This window comes from Mytilus californianus, unplaced genomic scaffold, assembly GCF_021869535.1.
Source record: "Mytilus californianus isolate M0D057914Y unplaced genomic scaffold, xbMytCali1.0.p SCAF_2, whole genome shotgun sequence".
Lineage (NCBI taxonomy): Eukaryota > Metazoa > Mollusca > Bivalvia > Mytilida > Mytilidae > Mytilus > Mytilus californianus.
In genome coordinates, this window is record NW_026262668.1 from 130140054 (window position 1) to 130160270 (window position 20217).

The window sequence follows — 20217 nt, forward strand, 5'->3', positions numbered from 1 at the left end:
ACTGTGCATATTCGAAAGACTTTTCCTTTATCAAAACCAATTTGAGAAAATGTTATACCCAATTGCAGTTTGAATTCATATCGACACCTGATGAACTGGTTAAATGTCTTAGCTTATTTCTTAGATAACAAGTTGTTAGTATGAAGCTAATGCCGCGTAATAAAAATTATTATTCTTATCATACGAATCATGTGATTGACATCTGTTATGACAAATGCAATTAGTCATTGTGACTGCCTAGTTATAAGGAATACTAGTTACAAAAGTATTATTTTGATCTCTGGACTTCCATCCTAATGATATTTTAATAAGTAATGTGTTCTAAACAAAATGTATAAGGTTATCTTACTATTATCATATGTTCTTAAAGGAAAACGTAAATTTGTGAAAAGGTTAAAAATAAGTTGCCTGCTGTTCTGATTGTTTGGTATATAAAGAGGGAAATAAAACCATTATAACTCTTTTTTTATTTCTAATATATTTCTATAATTGCTTTTTAGCGGATTGTTTCCGTTTGAATATATAAGGAACATCGTGCCAATTATCGGAGGGTTTCATTTGTGATTGCAAGGGTGAACTGATTTGTCGTTGTAAGATATTATTGATAAACGGCATTGATTCTTCAGCCAGATTCTTTTTTTGTTTTGATATTTTTGTGATTTTAGCTCTTTTGCGATTACTGAATTTTCGGATTCTGATTTTTGTTAAGCTCGACCATCATTATAAAGACATTATTTGTCAAAGTGTCCATCTGGTGTATGAAATAGATGTCGTATAATATTAAAGGCAACAGTAGTATACCGCTGTTCAAAAGTCATAAATCGATTGACAGAAAAAAAAAAATCCGGGTTACAAACTCGAACCGAGGGAAACACATCAACTATAAGAGGATAACAACGGAACACTGAAACACTATTAACTACTCTATACAGACAATAACTAGTATAAAATGACTCATAAAACAGCATATCTAGTGTGTTTTGTCTAGTTAGGAATGACTTTTAATTTAGCTTTGTAAAGAAGTGCTGACAGTGTTTGCACTTTTCATAACTTCCAGGAATTCTTTCTTTCCTACTGTCTCTTCATTTTCCGAGATAAAGTGCAGTATTTCTAATATACGAGTACACTACTAAAAACAAAGCAACAATTAGTATCCAACACCAATGTATTCTTTTACAGTATTTATATACAGTAGAACTGGAGAAATATGTCATATTTGTAAGTGGTAATTGTCAAAAAAAATTGGAAAATTTCACTCGCCTGTAGGCCAGTGTGATTTATCAGACTTTCTAATACGTTACAAATCTGACAAGTTTGTATTAAAAATCAAGTTTATACGTTTTCAAAAAGAGGTTGTGGTTATGTATGTCTTCTTGAGTCTATCTCTGTAGTAATACAAGACAGTGAAATTGTGCTGCTATGGCAGCGACTTTTCACATATATATCCAGGTTTATAGTCATGACGGTTACAAAAAGCGGTCGACTGTAATATTCTGCCACCAGTAGGCACTAGGAAGCAATATTGGTCAGCAGTGAAGTAGGCAACACCAAAAGAACCTAGAATAATAATAAAATAGCAATGTTAATATGAAATTTATCAAGTTTAATGTAAAGAACGGGGGAAAAGTGACTTGTGATTTTCAAAGCATCAAACACAGTCTCATTTTCATATGATTTAATTAAAATATCTTATTGGTAAAGTTAAATTACTTTAGTAGACAGAAGACAGACCTGATTCGTATTAAAAGGGATATAGAGTAAAGAAAGTTAGAAAGGAGTTGTTTATAGAACAATGTAGAACAAAACTAGTAAAAAGAACGAAATCAAATTTTTCAGATGGTATTTTAACCATTTAACATTAAATAAGTAGGAATTACTGTCCAAGACGTATGTTACGAGCATTAAATTACATAATTTAGTTTAAATTAATAAAGACAAAATCACTTAAATTGATGATTTGCTGTAACAAAATAGATATTTACAGAAACAAGTATGTCCGTAAAATGCAGAAAATAGTATTAAAGTTTTTAACTTCCCAAGACGAGAAAAACAGAACCTCCGTCAGGACTTCATTAACATGGTAAAAACTGATCTGAAGGTAACTTTGGAGGAAAGAGATGTAGTTGCCATACACCGACTACCAGCAGCACATGAACCAAGTCCTATGATTGTAAGACTTTACAACAGTGACACAAAGAGAAAGGTTATGCGTGTGAGAAAAGAACTATCAGGCAAAGTGAAATTTGTTGATGATGTTAGCCAAAGGAATATGGAACTTATACATAGACTAGAAAAAAGCCAACGTTTCGACCAGGTTTGGTATTTCAATTGTGGTGTTTATGGTAGAACTCCGAGTGGTTTACAGTTGAAAATTTGAATGTATGATGACATTAACTTGAGAATAAGACAGGGATATTACACTTGCTGTACATTCGTCTATATTGTCATGCTATACATAGACATATATCTTACATTCAATTATACTCAAGATTATAGAAAATCATTTAGGTCAATTTCAATTTGTATTTTGTAAAAAGAAAATCAGAGTATGTACAAATGTAGTTTTTTGCAGAAATTGTACTTTGCACTTCTTTTCAAGGTAGGTGTATGCCTGTCTTCTTTAATCTTTACTTATATTTTTATTCAAGTTTTTTTTTCTTTTCTGATATTTTGAATTGCTTTCTAACAACTGTTTTATGAATATGACTTATCTATTATGTCAAATCTTTGTTTGCCAGATGAATTTGTATTTGTCACACATTTCATTTGTGTACATACTGATGGGAAATTTTGCTTACTATAATGAATTCACTTAAAGTTTTGACATTTAATTGTCAGGGTTTAGGAAATACTAACAAGAGAAAAGACGTTTTTAATTTTTTGAATTCTAAAAACTATAATATTTATTGCATACAGGATACTCATTTTACCACAGACATCGAGAAAGTATAAGATCAATGTGGGGATATGAATGCTACTTTTCATCTTACCTATCAAATTCAAGAGGAGTTGCAGTTTTATTAAAAAATAATTTTGAATTTAAAGTATTAAAAGAAAAGGGAGATTTAAATGGTAATTACATAGCATTAGATATTGTGATTGGTGAACAAAAGATAACTCTTGTCTCAGTGTATGGTCCTAATACAGACAGTCCTAATTTTTATGACAAGATTATGAACACTGTTGAAGATTTTGGAAATGAAAGTTTTATACTTTGTGGTGATTTTAGTTTAGTATTGTATCCAAATATTGATTGTTATAATTATTTACATGTAAATAATTCTTATGCTAGAGATAAAGTGTTAGAAATTATAGACCAATGGTCACTTGTAGATCCTTTCAGAGAACTTTTTCCAGAATTAAGAAGATACACCTGGCGAAAAAAAAAACACCTTTTAAACAAGCTAGACTAGATTTTTTTCTGATTTCGGATTCTCTGTTATCAAATTTATCAAATTGTAAAATAGAGTCTAGCTACCGTTCAGACCACTCCATTGTGGTTCTAGAACTAGAATTTAACCCTTTTATACGTGGTAAAGAACTGTGGAAGTTCAACAATTCTTTACTATATGACAAGGAAATATTGATATTGTTAAAGAAAAGATTTTAGAAGTGAAAAAACAATATGGTGCATTGGTCTATAGTTTTGAAAGTATACAGGAAATTTGTAATGATGATCTCCATTTAACTATTAATAACCAATTATTTCTTGAGATATTATTATTAGAAATTAGAGGTAAAACTATCTCTTATTCTAGTTACAAGAGAAAACAAAGGGATATAAAGGACAAAACACTTTTACAAGAAATTGAATTTTTAGAAGCTGCTTTAAATGAAAAATCATGGCAAATATTAGAAAGTAAGAAACAAGAATTAGAAATGATAAGACAATAAAAATTGAGGGGTAGAATTATACGTTCTAGAGTTAAGTGGGTCGAGGAAGGTGAAAAACCATCAAAATATTTTTGTGGGCTTGAATCAAAAAATTTTACAAACTTATCCCACGAGTAGAGTTAGAAGATGGGAAAGTTGTTGTTAGCCAGTTTGATATCTTGAAGGAAGTTAAAACATTTTATGAAAATTTATACAAGAAAAGGGAGGTAAATTGTTGTAAAGCCAGTGATTTGGAAAGGGATCTAAAAGATTGTAATTTTAATAAATTATCTGTAGAGGAACAGATGAGTCTAGAAGGGGAGATAACTATTGATGAAGCAAGTTGTGTTTTACAAAAGATGAATAATGATAAATCACCTTGATCTGATGGTTTTTCAACTGAATTTCTTAAGTTTTTCTGGAGAGATTTAAAGTCATTTGTTGTAAAAGTGTTAAACTATGGATATATTATTGGGGAATAATCAGTTACTCAAAAACAAGGGATTATAACATGTCTGCCAAAAGATAATAAACCAAGACATTTTCATAAAAATTGGCGACCTATATCATTATTAAATACTGTTTACAAAATTGGTTCAGGAGTTATAGCTAGTAGATTTAAAAAAGTGTTATGTAAACTGATTGATCTTGATCAGACTGGTTTTATTAGTGGGCGTTATATTGGGGATAATATCAGATTAATCTATGACATTTTACAATTTACTGAAGAAAATGACATACCTGGTTTATTACTTTTGATTGACTTTGAAAAAGCTTTTGATACTATTTCTTGGGATTTTCTTTATAGTGTTCTAGAATTTTTTTAATTTTGGAGAATACATTATAAACTGGGTTAAAGTGTTCTACAAAAATAGTTCATCTGCTGTTAATCAAGGAGGTAACCTTTCAGATTTTTTGAAGGTAGAACGTGGTTGCCGTCAAGGTGATCCTTCATCACCTTATCTATTTATACTGTGTGCAGAAATGTTAGCAATCAGAATTCGGGGAAATAAAAAAATTTGTGGAATAAATGTGACGAGAGTAGAACATAAGTTATCACAGTTTGCCGATGATACATCATTTATTTTAGACGGAAGTGAACAGTCTCTTAATGAAGCATTAATTGAATTAGATTGGTATGCTAAACTTTCTGGGCTAAATATTAATTTCACAAAAACGCAAGTAGTTTGGATTGGAAACAAAATATATAGTAATGATGTTTTATGTCCTGAAAGAAAATTATCCTGGGGTAAAACAGATTTTACTTTACTGGGAATTCATTTTGATGTAGATTTAGATAAAATTGTTGATATAAATTATGAGCAGAGACTTCTGGTCATAAAGAAATTAATTAAAACTTGGTCTAGAAGAAATCTTACTGTTATTGGTAAAATAACTGTGGTAAAAACTTTAATTCTACCCGTCCTAAATCATTCAATAATCTCATTACCAAATCCTAGTGATGCGATTATAAAAAAGATTAATGAAATTTGTTACACCTTTATTTGGGATTCACCTGTGCACAGGATAAAGAAAGAAATATTACAAAAATATTATTGTGAGGGAAGTTTAAAAATGATCAATCTTAACCTATTTATCAACATGGGTTAGAAAACTTTTTCGTTCAGAATGTAAATGGAAAAACGTATTTTTGTCAACAGTAAATAGAGATAGACTATTCAAATGTGGAAACGGATATTTATTCCAAATTCAAAAATAATGTAAAAAACAAATTTTGGAAGGATGTTATTGATGCATGGGATATGATTATTACTAAAGAAGAAACCCATACATGGGATCATTTTTTGTCAAGTTCATTGTGGTTTAATAGATGTATAAAAATTGGTAATAAATCAGCTTTTTATGTAGAAAGGTTTAACAAAGGTATTTGTTCCATAAATGACATTATGTCTGAAACTGGAAAATTTCTCTCCATTGCCCAGTTAAAGGAAAATTTTGATATTGAAGAAAATGCTATGAAATATAACAGTATTATTTCTGCTGTTAAAAAAGCAGCAAAAATTTATGCTGTTGATGATTATAAGTTATTGACTCCATTTATTCCATCCTTTTTGAAAATTCTGTTGAGAAGCTCAAGGGGAACAAAAGATATGTATTCAATACTAATCAAGAATAATATTATATCAAATGGGCAAAGAAAATGGGATGACATTATAAATTGTGAAAAAGGGGAATGGAAAGAAATTTTTAGACTACCTTTTGTAGTGATAAATAATACCAAATTGCAATGGTTACAGTATAGAATCAATCAGCGTATTTTAGGAACAAACAAATTATTGTATAAAATGAAAATAATGGATAACCCAAATTGTACATTTTGTCAAAAAGAAGATGAAACAATTGAACACTTGTTTTGGAATTGTGAGATTGTACAAATATTTTTAAATGAAACTAAACATTGGTTTCTTTCAAATGGTATAAGTATTCCCTTTACTATTCAAAATTGTATTTTTGGAGATATCTCAAAAGCTTTTAGTAGAAATGTGACCAACCTGATTTTTCTGCATATCAGACATTATATTTTTAGTTGTAAATACTTAAGAGAAGACTTACATTATTTGGAGTGCAAAAGAAAATACAGGATCTTTACTGTATTGAGAAACCCATTGCTATTAAAAACAAGAAACTGGAAATTTTCGATGAAATGTGGAATACTTTCACTATATTATTTGACAGTTAAATAAATAAATGTACAAACATATAGAAGCAAACTTTTATGTTTAAATTTGACAGAAATAGGATAGGATGTGAATTTAAATTCATCTAGGCAAAACTTTTTTTATTTTTTTTTCTCTCTAATTATCAGTTCTCTTCAATATCTGGTCTTTAATGCAGAACTCACTATGAGTTTTTGTATCTACTCTTTTTTTTATATATATATATATCTGTATGTTTTGTTATATAAAGTATATTTAATTTTTAGCTCTTTAAATTGTTAAGGAACATCCAAATTGTTATTTCTGTTATGGTATATATTTTTATTTTATTATGTCATTATAATGTGTAAATTACTAACAAATACCAATATCTACATATATATGTTATTTACTAATGTTAACGAGGCCGGGATAAGGTACCGGTATTCGATGTATTCAATTAACAAATGTACAGATTTCAATAAAATATGATAACATGAAAAAAAAAAAAAAAAATGCAGAAAATACAAAAATATAAAAAACATAAAAAAAAAAATGTAAATGGTTGAAATATTAAACATGTATAAAAATGGGATAATACAAGATGAAACATTCAAGCTTTAAACACTGCCATACAAACATTATATCGTTTAATTCCTTTTAAAAAGTACTGGATCAAAAATTGTTGTTACTCTCTAAAATCTCAAATTAAAATATATCCACCGAAAAAAATATGCCTGTACGAAGGCAGGACCTCTTTAATGCATGGATGTCTTTTGTCATACCTTACTTTGATCGTTATTTTGCGAAATAAATGTTGATGCAATATCACTTACGGTCTATTTTCAAATAACGTTAACCAAAAGTCTCCTTTTAGACACAAAGATGCGCTTTCCACGACATCGATAGGTTTTATTATTATAATATCTTCATAATGATATATAAAATTTTGACATTAAGTTAATGCTGACCTTTCGATCTAAGATAAGTCGGTACTGCCTTGTTCTTTTGAGGAGAATCAAGTTTAACGAGTGTTGCATTATTCTTCTGACACACATGTTGGGCATCTTGTTTCAGACACGGATGCTTATGACATATCCCACTCTTAATGCATACATTTGTAGAAAATAATGCAAACGCACCTCCATACCAAATATCTGAAAGAAACAGTAAACTACACAAAAGTCTTTAAGACGAAATAATATATCTATATAACTCCATAGATCAAACACTACAAAAGTCAAAAAGTCTGAAAAGACCAGTTTTTGTCTGAATTTGCATGAATTTTTACTCGACATTCTTAATTTGTCTGAATAATTTTTAAAAATTCTTGACATAGTATGAATTTGTCTAATAAGGTTCTTGATTTTTCTTGACAAGTGTCTTGACAGTATGAACATTGTCTTAAAATTTCTCGACACTTCCTGTATAATCTGATAAGAGTCTGGATTAGTCTCGATCAATTCTTGACTGTCTTAAATTTGTCTCGATCTGTCTTGACATATTCTTGACATTCTTAATAATGTCTGAATATGTCTCGACATATTCTTGACATTCTAAATAATGTCTGAATATGTCTCGACACATTCTTGACAGTCTTAAATATGTCTTGACACTATCTCAACAGTATAAATTTCGCCTGAAATGTGAACAGACTTATTCTGCACTTTTCTTTTTATGACATTCTATTGCTGTTATATACTCCTTTTTATTATGGCTAAACTAAACTTTGAAGAATCAAGGATTAATTTGGTATAGTAAGATACCCTTTTGGTGCAACTTAGTTGGAATACCCTGAATAATCCCCCATGTAGTTTAATTTTGATTTATTTTTATTAAACATTTAAGTATTTGTTTTCACTTGGAATATAAGTCGAAGGTATTGACAAACAGCATTAAGATTTTTGCCGTTCGCAAAACTGCCAGTCAAATTTGCTTTACTAAAATAGGTGTCTTGTATCTCTTTTGGACCCCACAATTCATCTTTTGGGTTTGTGTGGCTAAAAAAAGAGGGGGGGGGGGGGGGGGGGGGGGGCTTTCGTTTAGGTCAAAGAATTTGTTCCCATCTTGATTCAAAAACCTTATTCATTTTTTAGAACAACCCAAAAACATTTTTTATTCAAATTTGAGTGTTGAATTTTATAATTTTTTTATCAAAAATAAATATTTGTGATAACTCCTTCCTGAAAGAAAAAAATGTTTAGATCTATATTATGCATGTCTGTTTGAGAACCATTTCATAAGACCGATGATTTCTATAGAAATCATTGATGGGACCCATTATAAATACATTTTTTTGATTATTCCTTCCTGGAGTAGATAATAATTTTCTTTTAATCTTTGGGAATTATTCAATTTGTTTTTATGTTAAAATAATTAACTTCATAATTTTGATGAAGAAAATCCATTTCAATTCAAATTTTTTTTCATCAAAATGATGATTTTCATTTTCATCTATCAACAAACGTTTTAAATTGTAGTGGCATGGTCGGTCAACTGATAAGTTGTATGGCTGATTACAGGTAAAACAATAACTTCTATTTGACAGTTGGGTGTACTCTGGGGTGTGGAATACCTTAATTTTATGGGGAACATCCTGTCCATGTGTAATACTTAATATATTCCAACAGATGACATTACACAAATTTTCCTTCTGTTAATGAATGATTTGTATATCATCATAATTTGCTATTTATATAAACCACATTTTGGTATAATAATTATTTACCATATCAACATTGAATATTATGAATGTAGAATGAAATATGTCTACAGTATAATTGGTTTGAATCATTTAATTTATAAGATTTAGGAATCAAAATTTGAAATTATTTAAAAACCCACATTGAAATTGTTTTATATCAACACACCCACATTTGAATTATTTTATACTTTAGATTTCATAGCCATATTTGCATTTGTAAAAATATTTATATACCCAAATTTTCAATTATTTTACATGCCCAACTTTTATTTTTGTTGTAAAGAAGTGTAACTTGAAACAACAGTATATCATATAAAGACAAAAAAAGATTAAAGTTATATCATGAATATTGGTCATGATTTGTAAAACTCAGAACTGTCAAGTAAATTTAAGACACGATTCAAAATGTTCAGAATATGTCAAGCCATATTGAGAAAAAATAAGAATGTCGAGAATATGTCGAGAAATTTCAAGACAGTATTAAAATGTCAAGAATTTGTCAAGAAATGTTAAGACCATATTCAGAATGTCGAGAATATGTCTAGTAAATTTCATACAAATTTAATACAAATGATAATTTGTCAAGAAAAATTAAGACACAAGTCATACTTTTGAAAATGTCGAGTAAAAGTTCATGCAAATCAAGACAAAAACTAGTCTTTTCAGACTTTTAGACTTTTGTAGTGAAATGTTTCAGCACAAAATATCATCATTTTAACATAACATAATGATATCTAACTATATAAATAATCTAGAAAAACTATATGGATGATGTGATTTCACTGACAATATGTTGACTGCATTTATAATACAGGATTTCCAAGACACAATTAGGTCTATCTCTTACACCTAGAAATTGTACTACAAAGAACTTAAATTTTCCAAAGGTGAACTTATCTTAGTTATTTCTCCAAGAAGCACCTACATACCCAGTATAACCATCACCAAGTTGATGCGATATTCCTTAACTTGTGTTTTCTATCAGGATTTCCTAGATAGAGTGTTGCTGCTTTGATAAAGCTACTTTACCAAGTGTTCATAAAGTTTTCATAAAGTTGAAATATCTTTTAGAAAGTTGTACGACTATCATTATGACTCGCTCTGAAAAATTCTTTGTAATTATGACTACAATCCCATAATCCTTTCCCCGAATATCAAATTGCCGTGAGTAACACAATAGGTAAAATAAGTTGAGTAGGAGCCGTTTATCTTTTTAAGTATCTGAACCCCATCCCTGTTTTTTTTTATTGATTCTATGTTGATCTGTTTCTGTAGAATGTTTTTTTTTAATTTTTCTTTGTCCTGGCAGTTGCGGACTCATGTGGGGCTTACAGGTTTTACGGTTCTCTTTGATTAAAAAAACCCACATTGATCCGCTCCTGAATTGTGTTGTCTGTCCATTTTTGACTGTGAATTTGAGTGCTTCTTTGAAACGTCTGCCTTATTTATAACAGTACATGTGGAACATGTCTTGATTTTAACAATATGAAGTAATTTTGACATGATAGGACTCAGGTCGCCTAAACATCCAATACAGGACATAGTTCCAAAATAAACGATCTTTGACAGGTATTTCTGATATAAAGTATCATAAGGACAATGAAATGACACGAGACATACAGGAAATGTTTAGTTTTTAAGGTGAAAATGCAAATTGTAACAAGTTTTGTAGTTTGTTTACTCAGTAATAACTACTCTAAACGTTTTGGAACTGTTTGAACATAATTTTGATTAGACATTTTATACTTATAACATTTGGGTCACGTTCTGCAATTCGGGTGATATATTTCTTTTCGTGTGGTGATCTAAAAGAGATTATGGATCGAATTTAGACTAGGGCACTGTTAGTTTTAGGGTAAAATAATGAACTACAAACGATTGAGATAGGGGTAAAGTGAAGTTAATGATAGGGTACAGTAGAATTATTGGTTTACTCAGCATCAATGTTCTGATTATGGTAGGCTAGTTGTGGGTTTCGGTAAGTATTTTAGTATTTCAACTTATTTTGACCAAACTCTTTAAGTATTAGTACATATTAGATGGGTTGATAAAAAATACGTTATAGCTTACATTTTTCTTAACTGAAAAATATGTCTGAAACTTTGAAATATAGTCAAATATGGTTGAATTTAAGTTTAAAATTGAATCATACCAAAATGGGTTAACAAATAATTTAAGTGTCAAATTGATATGTAGGACTAGGAGGTGCGATTGGGACACTAAAGTGCGATGGTCTGCCGTTTTTGACGTTGTGTTTAAGTAAAAACATTTACGGTGATCTATCTTATTCATTGCTCTCATTCACAATCCGAATTGATATGTTGCTTATTTTTTGTCCTTCTGACTAAGCAAGTAGTATTTAAATTTCTAATGACTTCCTAGTTTTTCACTCATTGAAATTAATACTGGTTGTAATGGCCATTAACCTTTGCATGTAGCGTCTATAATGGTCAAATTGTATGAACGTTGGATTATTTCTGTCCAAGCCTATTTACATAGTGAACAACAACATTTCAGTTATGACTGCAAATGTACTGACTATTTATCATGACTATTTTAAATCAAACGGGTTACACTCTCGGTTTTATTCCAAAAAACTAACAAAAACAAATCGACTTTTAGATCGATATGAGAAAATAAATAATATTGTAAATATAGTAATCCATCGCACTTCAACGTTACCATCAACGCACTTTGGCGTAGCTATCAACAAGATAACATCACAATACCGCCATCGCACTTCAGCGTCACCATGGCATTTCCGAGTACCATCCCTTATGAGAGTCTTACAGATGTGTTGTGATTCGTGTCGAATTCATGAGCTAGGCCCTTTCCAACTGATTTTTACTGTTTGTGCTATTTTTGAGCGATTTCACCAGTGTCCCAGGTTAGGAGGACGGCTTAGCACAACAAGCAGGTTTAACGCCGCCACATTCTTTGTATGTATGTCCCAAGTCAGGAACTATTGATTCAGTGTTTGTTGTTGATATTGTCTGTCATATTTATTTTTCGTTTATTATTTTAGGATAGATAAAATCGTTTGTTTAATCCCCTAAAATGTTTAACATTTTGTCAAACCGGGGCAATTATTTACTGACTATACGCTATGGGTTTTGTTCATTGTAAAAGGCCGTAAAGTGACCTATCATTGTTTCATTCTCGTCCGTTGGCCTGTGGTGGATAGTTTTTTCATCGGCAATCGTACCACTTCTCCTTGTTTCTATATTTTGGTCAAGTAAAAGCTTTTTAGTCATACAAAATACACCAGTGTTTAGAACACTGGTAATTGTTATTTAAGAACTTGTTCGAGAAAAGAAAACATAAAGGCGAACATGTCGAAAAAGATTTAACAGTTGCAAATATTGAAAATGACATATATAAAGGCAACAGTAGTATACCGCTGTTCGAAATTCATAAATCGATTGAGAAAAAAAAAAAATCCGGGTTACAAACTAAAACTGAGGGAAACACATCAAATATAAGAGGAGAACTACGACACAACAGAAACACAACATTAAAATGTAACACACACAGAAACGAACTATAATATAACAATGGCCATTTTCCATTTTCCATTATATTATGAATAAAGCTAACCGATCAATGTAAACATTAAAGTTGTGTGTTTAAAAGAATTCTAAGTGGTAATCCTTTAAATCAAATTACTAACCGGTTTTACTGTATGATATAGAGCCATGCACAGTCTGTCTCTTTACTACACAATTAGGATCCAAGTTGCATTTTTTTGATAAGGTATCAAAACTACCACTACAACATGCATGCTTGCTGCTACATATTTTAACACATTCAATTGCCGATCTCGCCGTTACTTGAAGTGTTGCCTCTGACTGAAGAATGCTAGTATTTGTTTCAATGACATAGTGATTATCACGTGTCATTTGAAAGTTTGCATAACACTTTGCAATGAAAATAATATACAATGTCTTTAAATATTGTTTTGATTCCATATTGTTATAAATGAAAATGAATTTCAGTTCATCTAAAGTTGGTGTGGGTAAATTATGTATGAAATATAGTGTCGATACAACATGAACTTGATGGACAACGTATGGTTCAATGAATCTCCACACAGATGTTTAACTATGAATTTTCAGGTTTAATTTCTTCAAAATATTGAAAATGCCGAGAAATATTACAGAGAAACATGATGGCTGTTGTTATAACATTTTATGTATGTATGAGTATTCATTTACATAACCAGTCTTGCGATTACTTTATAAACAAAATGTTTTTGTTGTTCTATCAAATAGATTTTAATTAAATAAAGTATAAAACGGATTGGAATGCAACGGAAACAAACGGTTTCTCTTAATTTCCCTGGACAGTTTTGTATCAATATAGCTTGAACTCAAAATGTTGTAATTATTATAAATTCTAATAACTAAAAAAATAATTAAAAAAAACTAATAACATCCCAAGAAACTACAAACCAGTGAATAGTTTAAAAAAATTAATACAGAAAAATAATTTAACAGATATATGGAGAGAACTTAATCCAAATACAGATCAATTCACATGGAGAAGAAAAAATGATATAAAAATAGCCAGTAGAATTGACTTCTTTTTGATAAGTCCTGATATAAGACCGCATGTTATGAAAGCAGATATTCGACCAGCAATGACCTCTTATACTGATCACCAAGCCATTTCTTTACAAGTTAGACAAAATCCAGAAGAAAGAGGCAGGGGATTTTTCAAAATAAACAATAGCATACTTAAAGAGCAAAATTATATTGACCTCATAAATAAATTAATCGAAAATTGTAAGAAACAAATACTCACCAAAAATTTAAAAACACTGTGTAGCCTTTCTACATAATTTTGTACATATCAAAATAAACCAATGAAATTTGTTTTTTTAAACAGTCATCTACAATTAGAGCAAAATATAACAAAACATTTGACTGTATATTCATGCACGCCTGAGAAAACAGTAATATTTTTTGTTTGTTTATAAACAACAAATGAATGCAAGGGGAACAACCAAAGTTTTTCTTTTTCATTTTTTTCATACTAAGAGGAATAACTCAATGTTCACTCGCTACTTTTATTCTGTATAGTCTGTTTCATCAATTATCTGGCAAAGAACGAAATCATTTTCTCTGTAATGTTTTTATACGACCGCAAAAAATTCTATCATGTCTATTTTTTTTGGTGGATTCATATTTTTAAAATTTCAAATTTAAAAAAAGAAAACTTTTGGGGGGGCGGGTCATACTATTTTCAACAAATTTATCAAGATCTCAATTTTTTTCAATTGTTTTTTTTTTTTGGGGGGGGGATTTTTTTCCTCATAATATATAGGGTTTTTTCCATTAGCTATTCGTTATGTCATTGATGACTTTCAAAGGTTATGACGATGTACATTTTGTCCATGGGACAAGGCTCGTTTATTATTATATTGAAATTGAATAACTCGAGTTGATATCAAGCGATATCCCATTCTCACTCGTTATGAAGCCTATAAATATATAACAGGTTAACTAAGTATTGTGCAACAGCACAGTATTGCACAATAGCACTTATATATGTAAATTAAAGCGAAATAAAGCATAGAACACTGCAGATTGAGTTGAACTAATGTATCAACCATTGTTTAACACCAAGTGGCTTATCAAATGCAAGATGAGAACATGAACTTTGAGCCTACATGTACTCTACACTAACACAACAGATTTACACACTGAACCAGATAATAAACAGTCAAGGCAAAGATACTACCATGAAACCACTGATGTGGTTGAATTTCAGTTATGAAAACCATGTCAAAAAGTGGAAGTTCTTCACACTTGCAGCAATGCAGGTGCTCAATATGTGACATGTCATATTTTAGAAGAATAATGTGGTAAGGCATGTACCTGCAGCAGGAACAATTCTGCTAGAGATTCGAGGATGCGGGCCTCAGCTTGTTCAAGTTTGTGAACTGATTTATACGGAGACAATGGATGCCAAATGTAAAAGCGCTATCTAAATCTCTTAGTAAATAAAAACCAAAAACAGTGAAAACAATATATAATTTATTCACTAAGTACAAATTTTATCATGTGGTCCAAAGTAAAGAAATGGAGCATTCAATGACTTCAATAATTACCCGTAATAAGAAGCCACATGGCAGATGCACTAACCATTTATGGAAGTTTAGGAAAATCACAACTTTCCTTGGTTGGACCTTTTTTTTATCTTTATTATATCCTTGGGAGGACTTTTTTTTTATCTTTATTATCCTTGGGTGGACTGAACTTCAGTCTTCAGATAATTTAATATGATGATTATAAACCAGTTATATAAAATGTATAGGCCTAAGTCTATCAAAAAAGGTTATAAATGATTTGCGACGATGCAAATACTAAACTTTAGAATATAAAAAAATATCTTTAACCAATGAATTGAAAATACCAATATCTATTCAATTTTACAAATATGAACTGAATAAGCATCATGTAAGTCATTAAATAAAGAAATATGAAATTTATAGTTTTTAACAAGGGAAATAACAATGACATAATAATCCTGTCTGCAAAATACAATTTGTTTTTTTAAGGGGGAGGAGGTTAAGGCAATATCATTTCAAGCCATTTTTTTTTTAATTTTTAGTAAATGTTTAATGTCTATTGTTGTGTAATGCTTGGATTAATTCATTAAATACTTTTTTATCGTGAAGCCAGATATGCACATTCTGAAACTGATTATACTACTAAGGGAGACAACTACATATGCACTTTCATATTCATTCAATGTGCATCACTATACATTATATATAAATTATGCGACAAAGAGGAATGATTTTGTTCAATACAATGACTGTACCTATTATAACAAATAGATGCTAATACCAGAATTAATGGTGGAAATAAGCAAAGATTTACGGTCCGTTCAGGATAACTGTATGTGTCTCGTGAATATAGGTTGTGATTGCATTGCGCATTTCAACTTTTTGTAAAATATAGAGTTATCGTCCTTTAAAACCTAACGGCAGATAGAAAGGCTACACTGTGGGATATGTTTAAATCAGAGGTAAGAACCGCAACTCCTACTTACTGCAAACAAAGATCATCTGAAAATAAAAATGATATAAAAAATTTAGAAATAAAATTAAGAAAATTAAATGAAAAAACAAATGCAAGCCCAATTATGAAAAAAGAAATTAAAACCATTGAAAATGAACTTGAACACCTCTAATCAAATAAAGTTAAAGGTGCACAAATAAAATCTCGAGTACAATGGTTAGAAGAAGGAGAGAAAAATACTAAATTCTTCCTGGGCCTTGAAAAATCAAGACAAACAAAAAAGAGCATTACAGCGCTAAAAGATAAACAAGGGAAAATAGTTACAGAAAACGCAGAAATTTTAAACATAGAAAAATCATACTATGAAAATTTATATAAAAGCACTTCTCCAAATTTAAAAGACATTAAAAATTATATAAATGAGACCAGCATTGATCACAAACTATCTGAGGTAGAAAGTGATTCCTTGGGAGGCCCCTTAACAGTAGAAGAATGCGCTAAGGCAATATTTAAAATGAAATTAAATAAATCGCCAGGAATAGATGGGCTAAGTGTAGAATTTTATCGCACTTTTTGGAGTAATTTAAAAGAATTTACAGTTGAAGTTTTTAATAAATGCTATGAAGAAGGAGAACTGACAACCATACAAAAGATAGGTATAATATCCTTAATTTACAAAAAAAAAGACCCTTTGTCACTAGATAACTATAGACCAATTACGCTATTAAATGTAGATACAAAACTCATTGCATATGCAATAGCCCAACGTTTAAAACCAATACTGTTGAAAATAATTCACAGCGATCAAAATGGTTATATCAAAAATAGATATATTGGTTTTAATATACGCCAAATCCAAGACATTATAGATTATGCTGAAACCTTTCATATTGATGATGCATTACTTTTTATTGATTTTTCAAAAGCTTTTGATTCATTAGAATGGAGCTTTATGTATGAAGCCCTTATAAATTTGGTCTCCCAAACTCATTCATTAAATGGATTGAAACATTATATAAGAATATTAAAGGCTGTATGCTAAATAACGGTTGGATTTCAGAAACTTATAATGTATCTCGTAGGATACGACAAGGATGTCCATGCAGTTCTCTAATTTTCACTATAGCAGTAGAAATTCTTGCATGCAGAATAAGGCAAGATACTGGTATTAAGGGATTTCAAATCAAATTAGACTCTAAAACACATAGTTTGAAAATCTCACAATTAGCAGATGTCACTACTCTTTTTTTAAAATGCAAGCAGGAAATAAGTTATGCTTTAAACTTGATTGAAATATTTGGAACATTCTCAGGTCTTAAACTTAACCGATCGAAAACAGAAGGCATATGGCTAGGCAAACTAAAAAGTTCTAAAGATAAATATGAAAATATAAACTGGAATAAAGAACCTATTAAAAGCCTAGGGGTATATTTTGGACTTAACAAAGATGAATGTGACAGATTAAATACAGAAAAAACTTTTTAAAAAATCTCAAGATGCAATCAATAACTGGAACAGAAGAAATCTCACAATGATAGGTAAAATAACAGTAATTAAATCTCTTATCCTACCAAATTTAACTTTCTTGGCATCAGTTACAACTATATCCAAAGAATTTTTGAATGAATTTAAAAAAACTGATTTATAACTTCATTTGGAGTAATAAAAAAGAAAAAGTTAAACGGATAACTTTATGTAAAGATTACTGGGAAGGAGGCCTTAAAATGATTAATATTGACAATTTCCTATCAGCTATACAATTATCCTGGGTCAAACGATTAACATCAAAACACTTTGCAAACTGGAAAGTTTTTCCCCTTTTCTTTTTTAATACATTTGGAGAAAACTTGTCTTTTTTCAACATGAATCCAGGTAGCATAAAAGCAATCCCAAACCTTAGTAAATCACTCCCTCTTTTCTACTTAGAAATAGTTAAAAGTTGGTTTAAACTAAAAAATATCTCAAACAAAAATAACAGTACAACTTTTGTTAATATAAAACAACAATAAATTTGGGGCAATAAACATATAAAATTTCAAAACAAATGCTTAATATTTTCACATTGGATAACAAACGGGATACTATTTATTAATGATATAATCGACAAAGCAGGAAAAATTTCACAAAAGATAATATTAGATAAATTGACCATTAAATCTAATTGGATATCAGAACTATCTAAAATAAAACATGCAATACCAAAAAAGTGGCAAATGGAAATGAAATCAGATAAATCGTGCTACACTCAAGTTAAAACAAATAAAAAGATATACATAAAAACACAAAATAGTACAAAACTGATCTGCATTGAAAACCTTCCATCAAAAGAAATATATAAAAGCATTAATTCATGTAATATAGAGGAAGAAACACCAATTGGCTTTCTAAAATGGAAAACACATTTTAAATTAGATTCGTCAAGTTATCTATATAAAATGCTTAACTTTATATTTTATAGCTTACAAGTTAATAACTTAAAAGTATTCAGGTGGAAGTTACTTCACTATATCCTTCCTTGTAAACAGCTATTGTATATCTGGAAACTGAAAAACGATGACCAGTGCCATATTTGCAATCAATTAGAAAACTATGAACACTTTTTCATTACTTGCAAATACTTTCAAACTTTTTGGAAAAAGGTCAAAGTACTCCTTAATAAAATAAGAATGGGGACACAGATAATCACCTATAAAAATCTAATACTTGGCTACAAAATATATGATAAAACATACTATGACATAAATCTGTTTCTCACTGTATTAATGTTTTCTATTCATAAATCTACATATGCATCAGAGTATAAACAACATAATGTTGATGTCTATAGAATTTTTAAGTTAGAATTTAAACAATACTTTGAAAGTATGAAACTTCTTGATAAAAACACAAGTAGATTTTTGAATGATGTTTATAAAAATATATAATAACCATGTTTATATTGTATCATGTGTATATGTTCTTTTTTTCAGTATCATTATACACTGTATATTACGTAGAATAACCTATATGAAATGTAAACAACTGCAAAATTTTAAGTTTCATGTGTGTGTTTTTAAAAATGTGATAAATGATCAATGTTTACCTGTACAACAAACTTATTGAACATTGACCCTGTACTGTCTACTGACCGGAAAAATCCTTGATATTTAAAAATAAATTATGATTCTTTCTATAAATTTATTAAAAAGCGATGGAAATATTTCCAAAACTCACCATTAGAAATTCTTAGATAAGATCCTTCTGCTCTCTCATCAATACACGTGCCGTGGTATTCTTTAATCATCCGAACATCTCAACTTTCACTTGAAATATTTTGATCAAGGTTAAGGTCAACCATTTAACTATAAACAATATCGGACAATAGATAGTACAACTTCCGAAATTACTTGATATAATAAAGACTTCAAAAACAAATTGTTAAAATCAATGTATTCATTGTATAACTAACCATATTTAATAGATATAAATGTAACTGTATAATCTCCCTGGTTAAACAGTAACTAATTTACAGGGATACACGGACTGAATGCTGTGAGTCGTGTAAGTTGTAAAAACAGCAGAGAAATGTGCAATTAAAGATTTATTTATACAAAAAAACAAAAAAGTAATTATTATAAATTCGTCTATTTAGTACTTTAAAAAACAATAACAATTGTATTTATTGCTATTCAGTTCGTATTACAAATAATGTGACAACAGCCTAAGTAAAGGAACACCACTTTTCTGATCTTCATCTTTAAGTCATTGCGTCTGAACAACAGACATCAAAGTTATTGTTCTACGAATAACATTTTGGTTAATTAGATGAAAATATCAAACTTAGTCCTAGTAAGGTCACTTAACTTGAAAGTGGTGCATTACATGTATTTCATAACACTTTAAAGTTTGAAACATGTATGCGGGTTATTATCAACAAATATCAGACATTAACTTTAGTTTTCTCGTTTGAATTGAT

General features: G+C 29.7%; 1 protein-coding gene and 1 long non-coding RNA gene across 6 annotated transcripts in view; both read right to left on the reverse strand.

Annotated features, from left to right (window-relative positions):
- The window catches only part of LOC127731025 (uncharacterized), a 349419-nt gene that overhangs the window by 211206 nt on the left and 117996 nt on the right, over positions 1-20217 (reverse strand). The gene's annotated exons all lie outside the window — the stretch shown is intronic.
- LOC127731035 (uncharacterized) lies at positions 1148-19585 on the reverse strand. Its single transcript, XR_007995423.1, has 4 exons — positions 19476-19585; positions 16294-16309; positions 7502-7687; positions 1148-1557 (listed from the first exon to the last, which is right to left on the reverse strand). It is a non-coding gene; the product is annotated as an uncharacterized LOC127731035 (long non-coding RNA).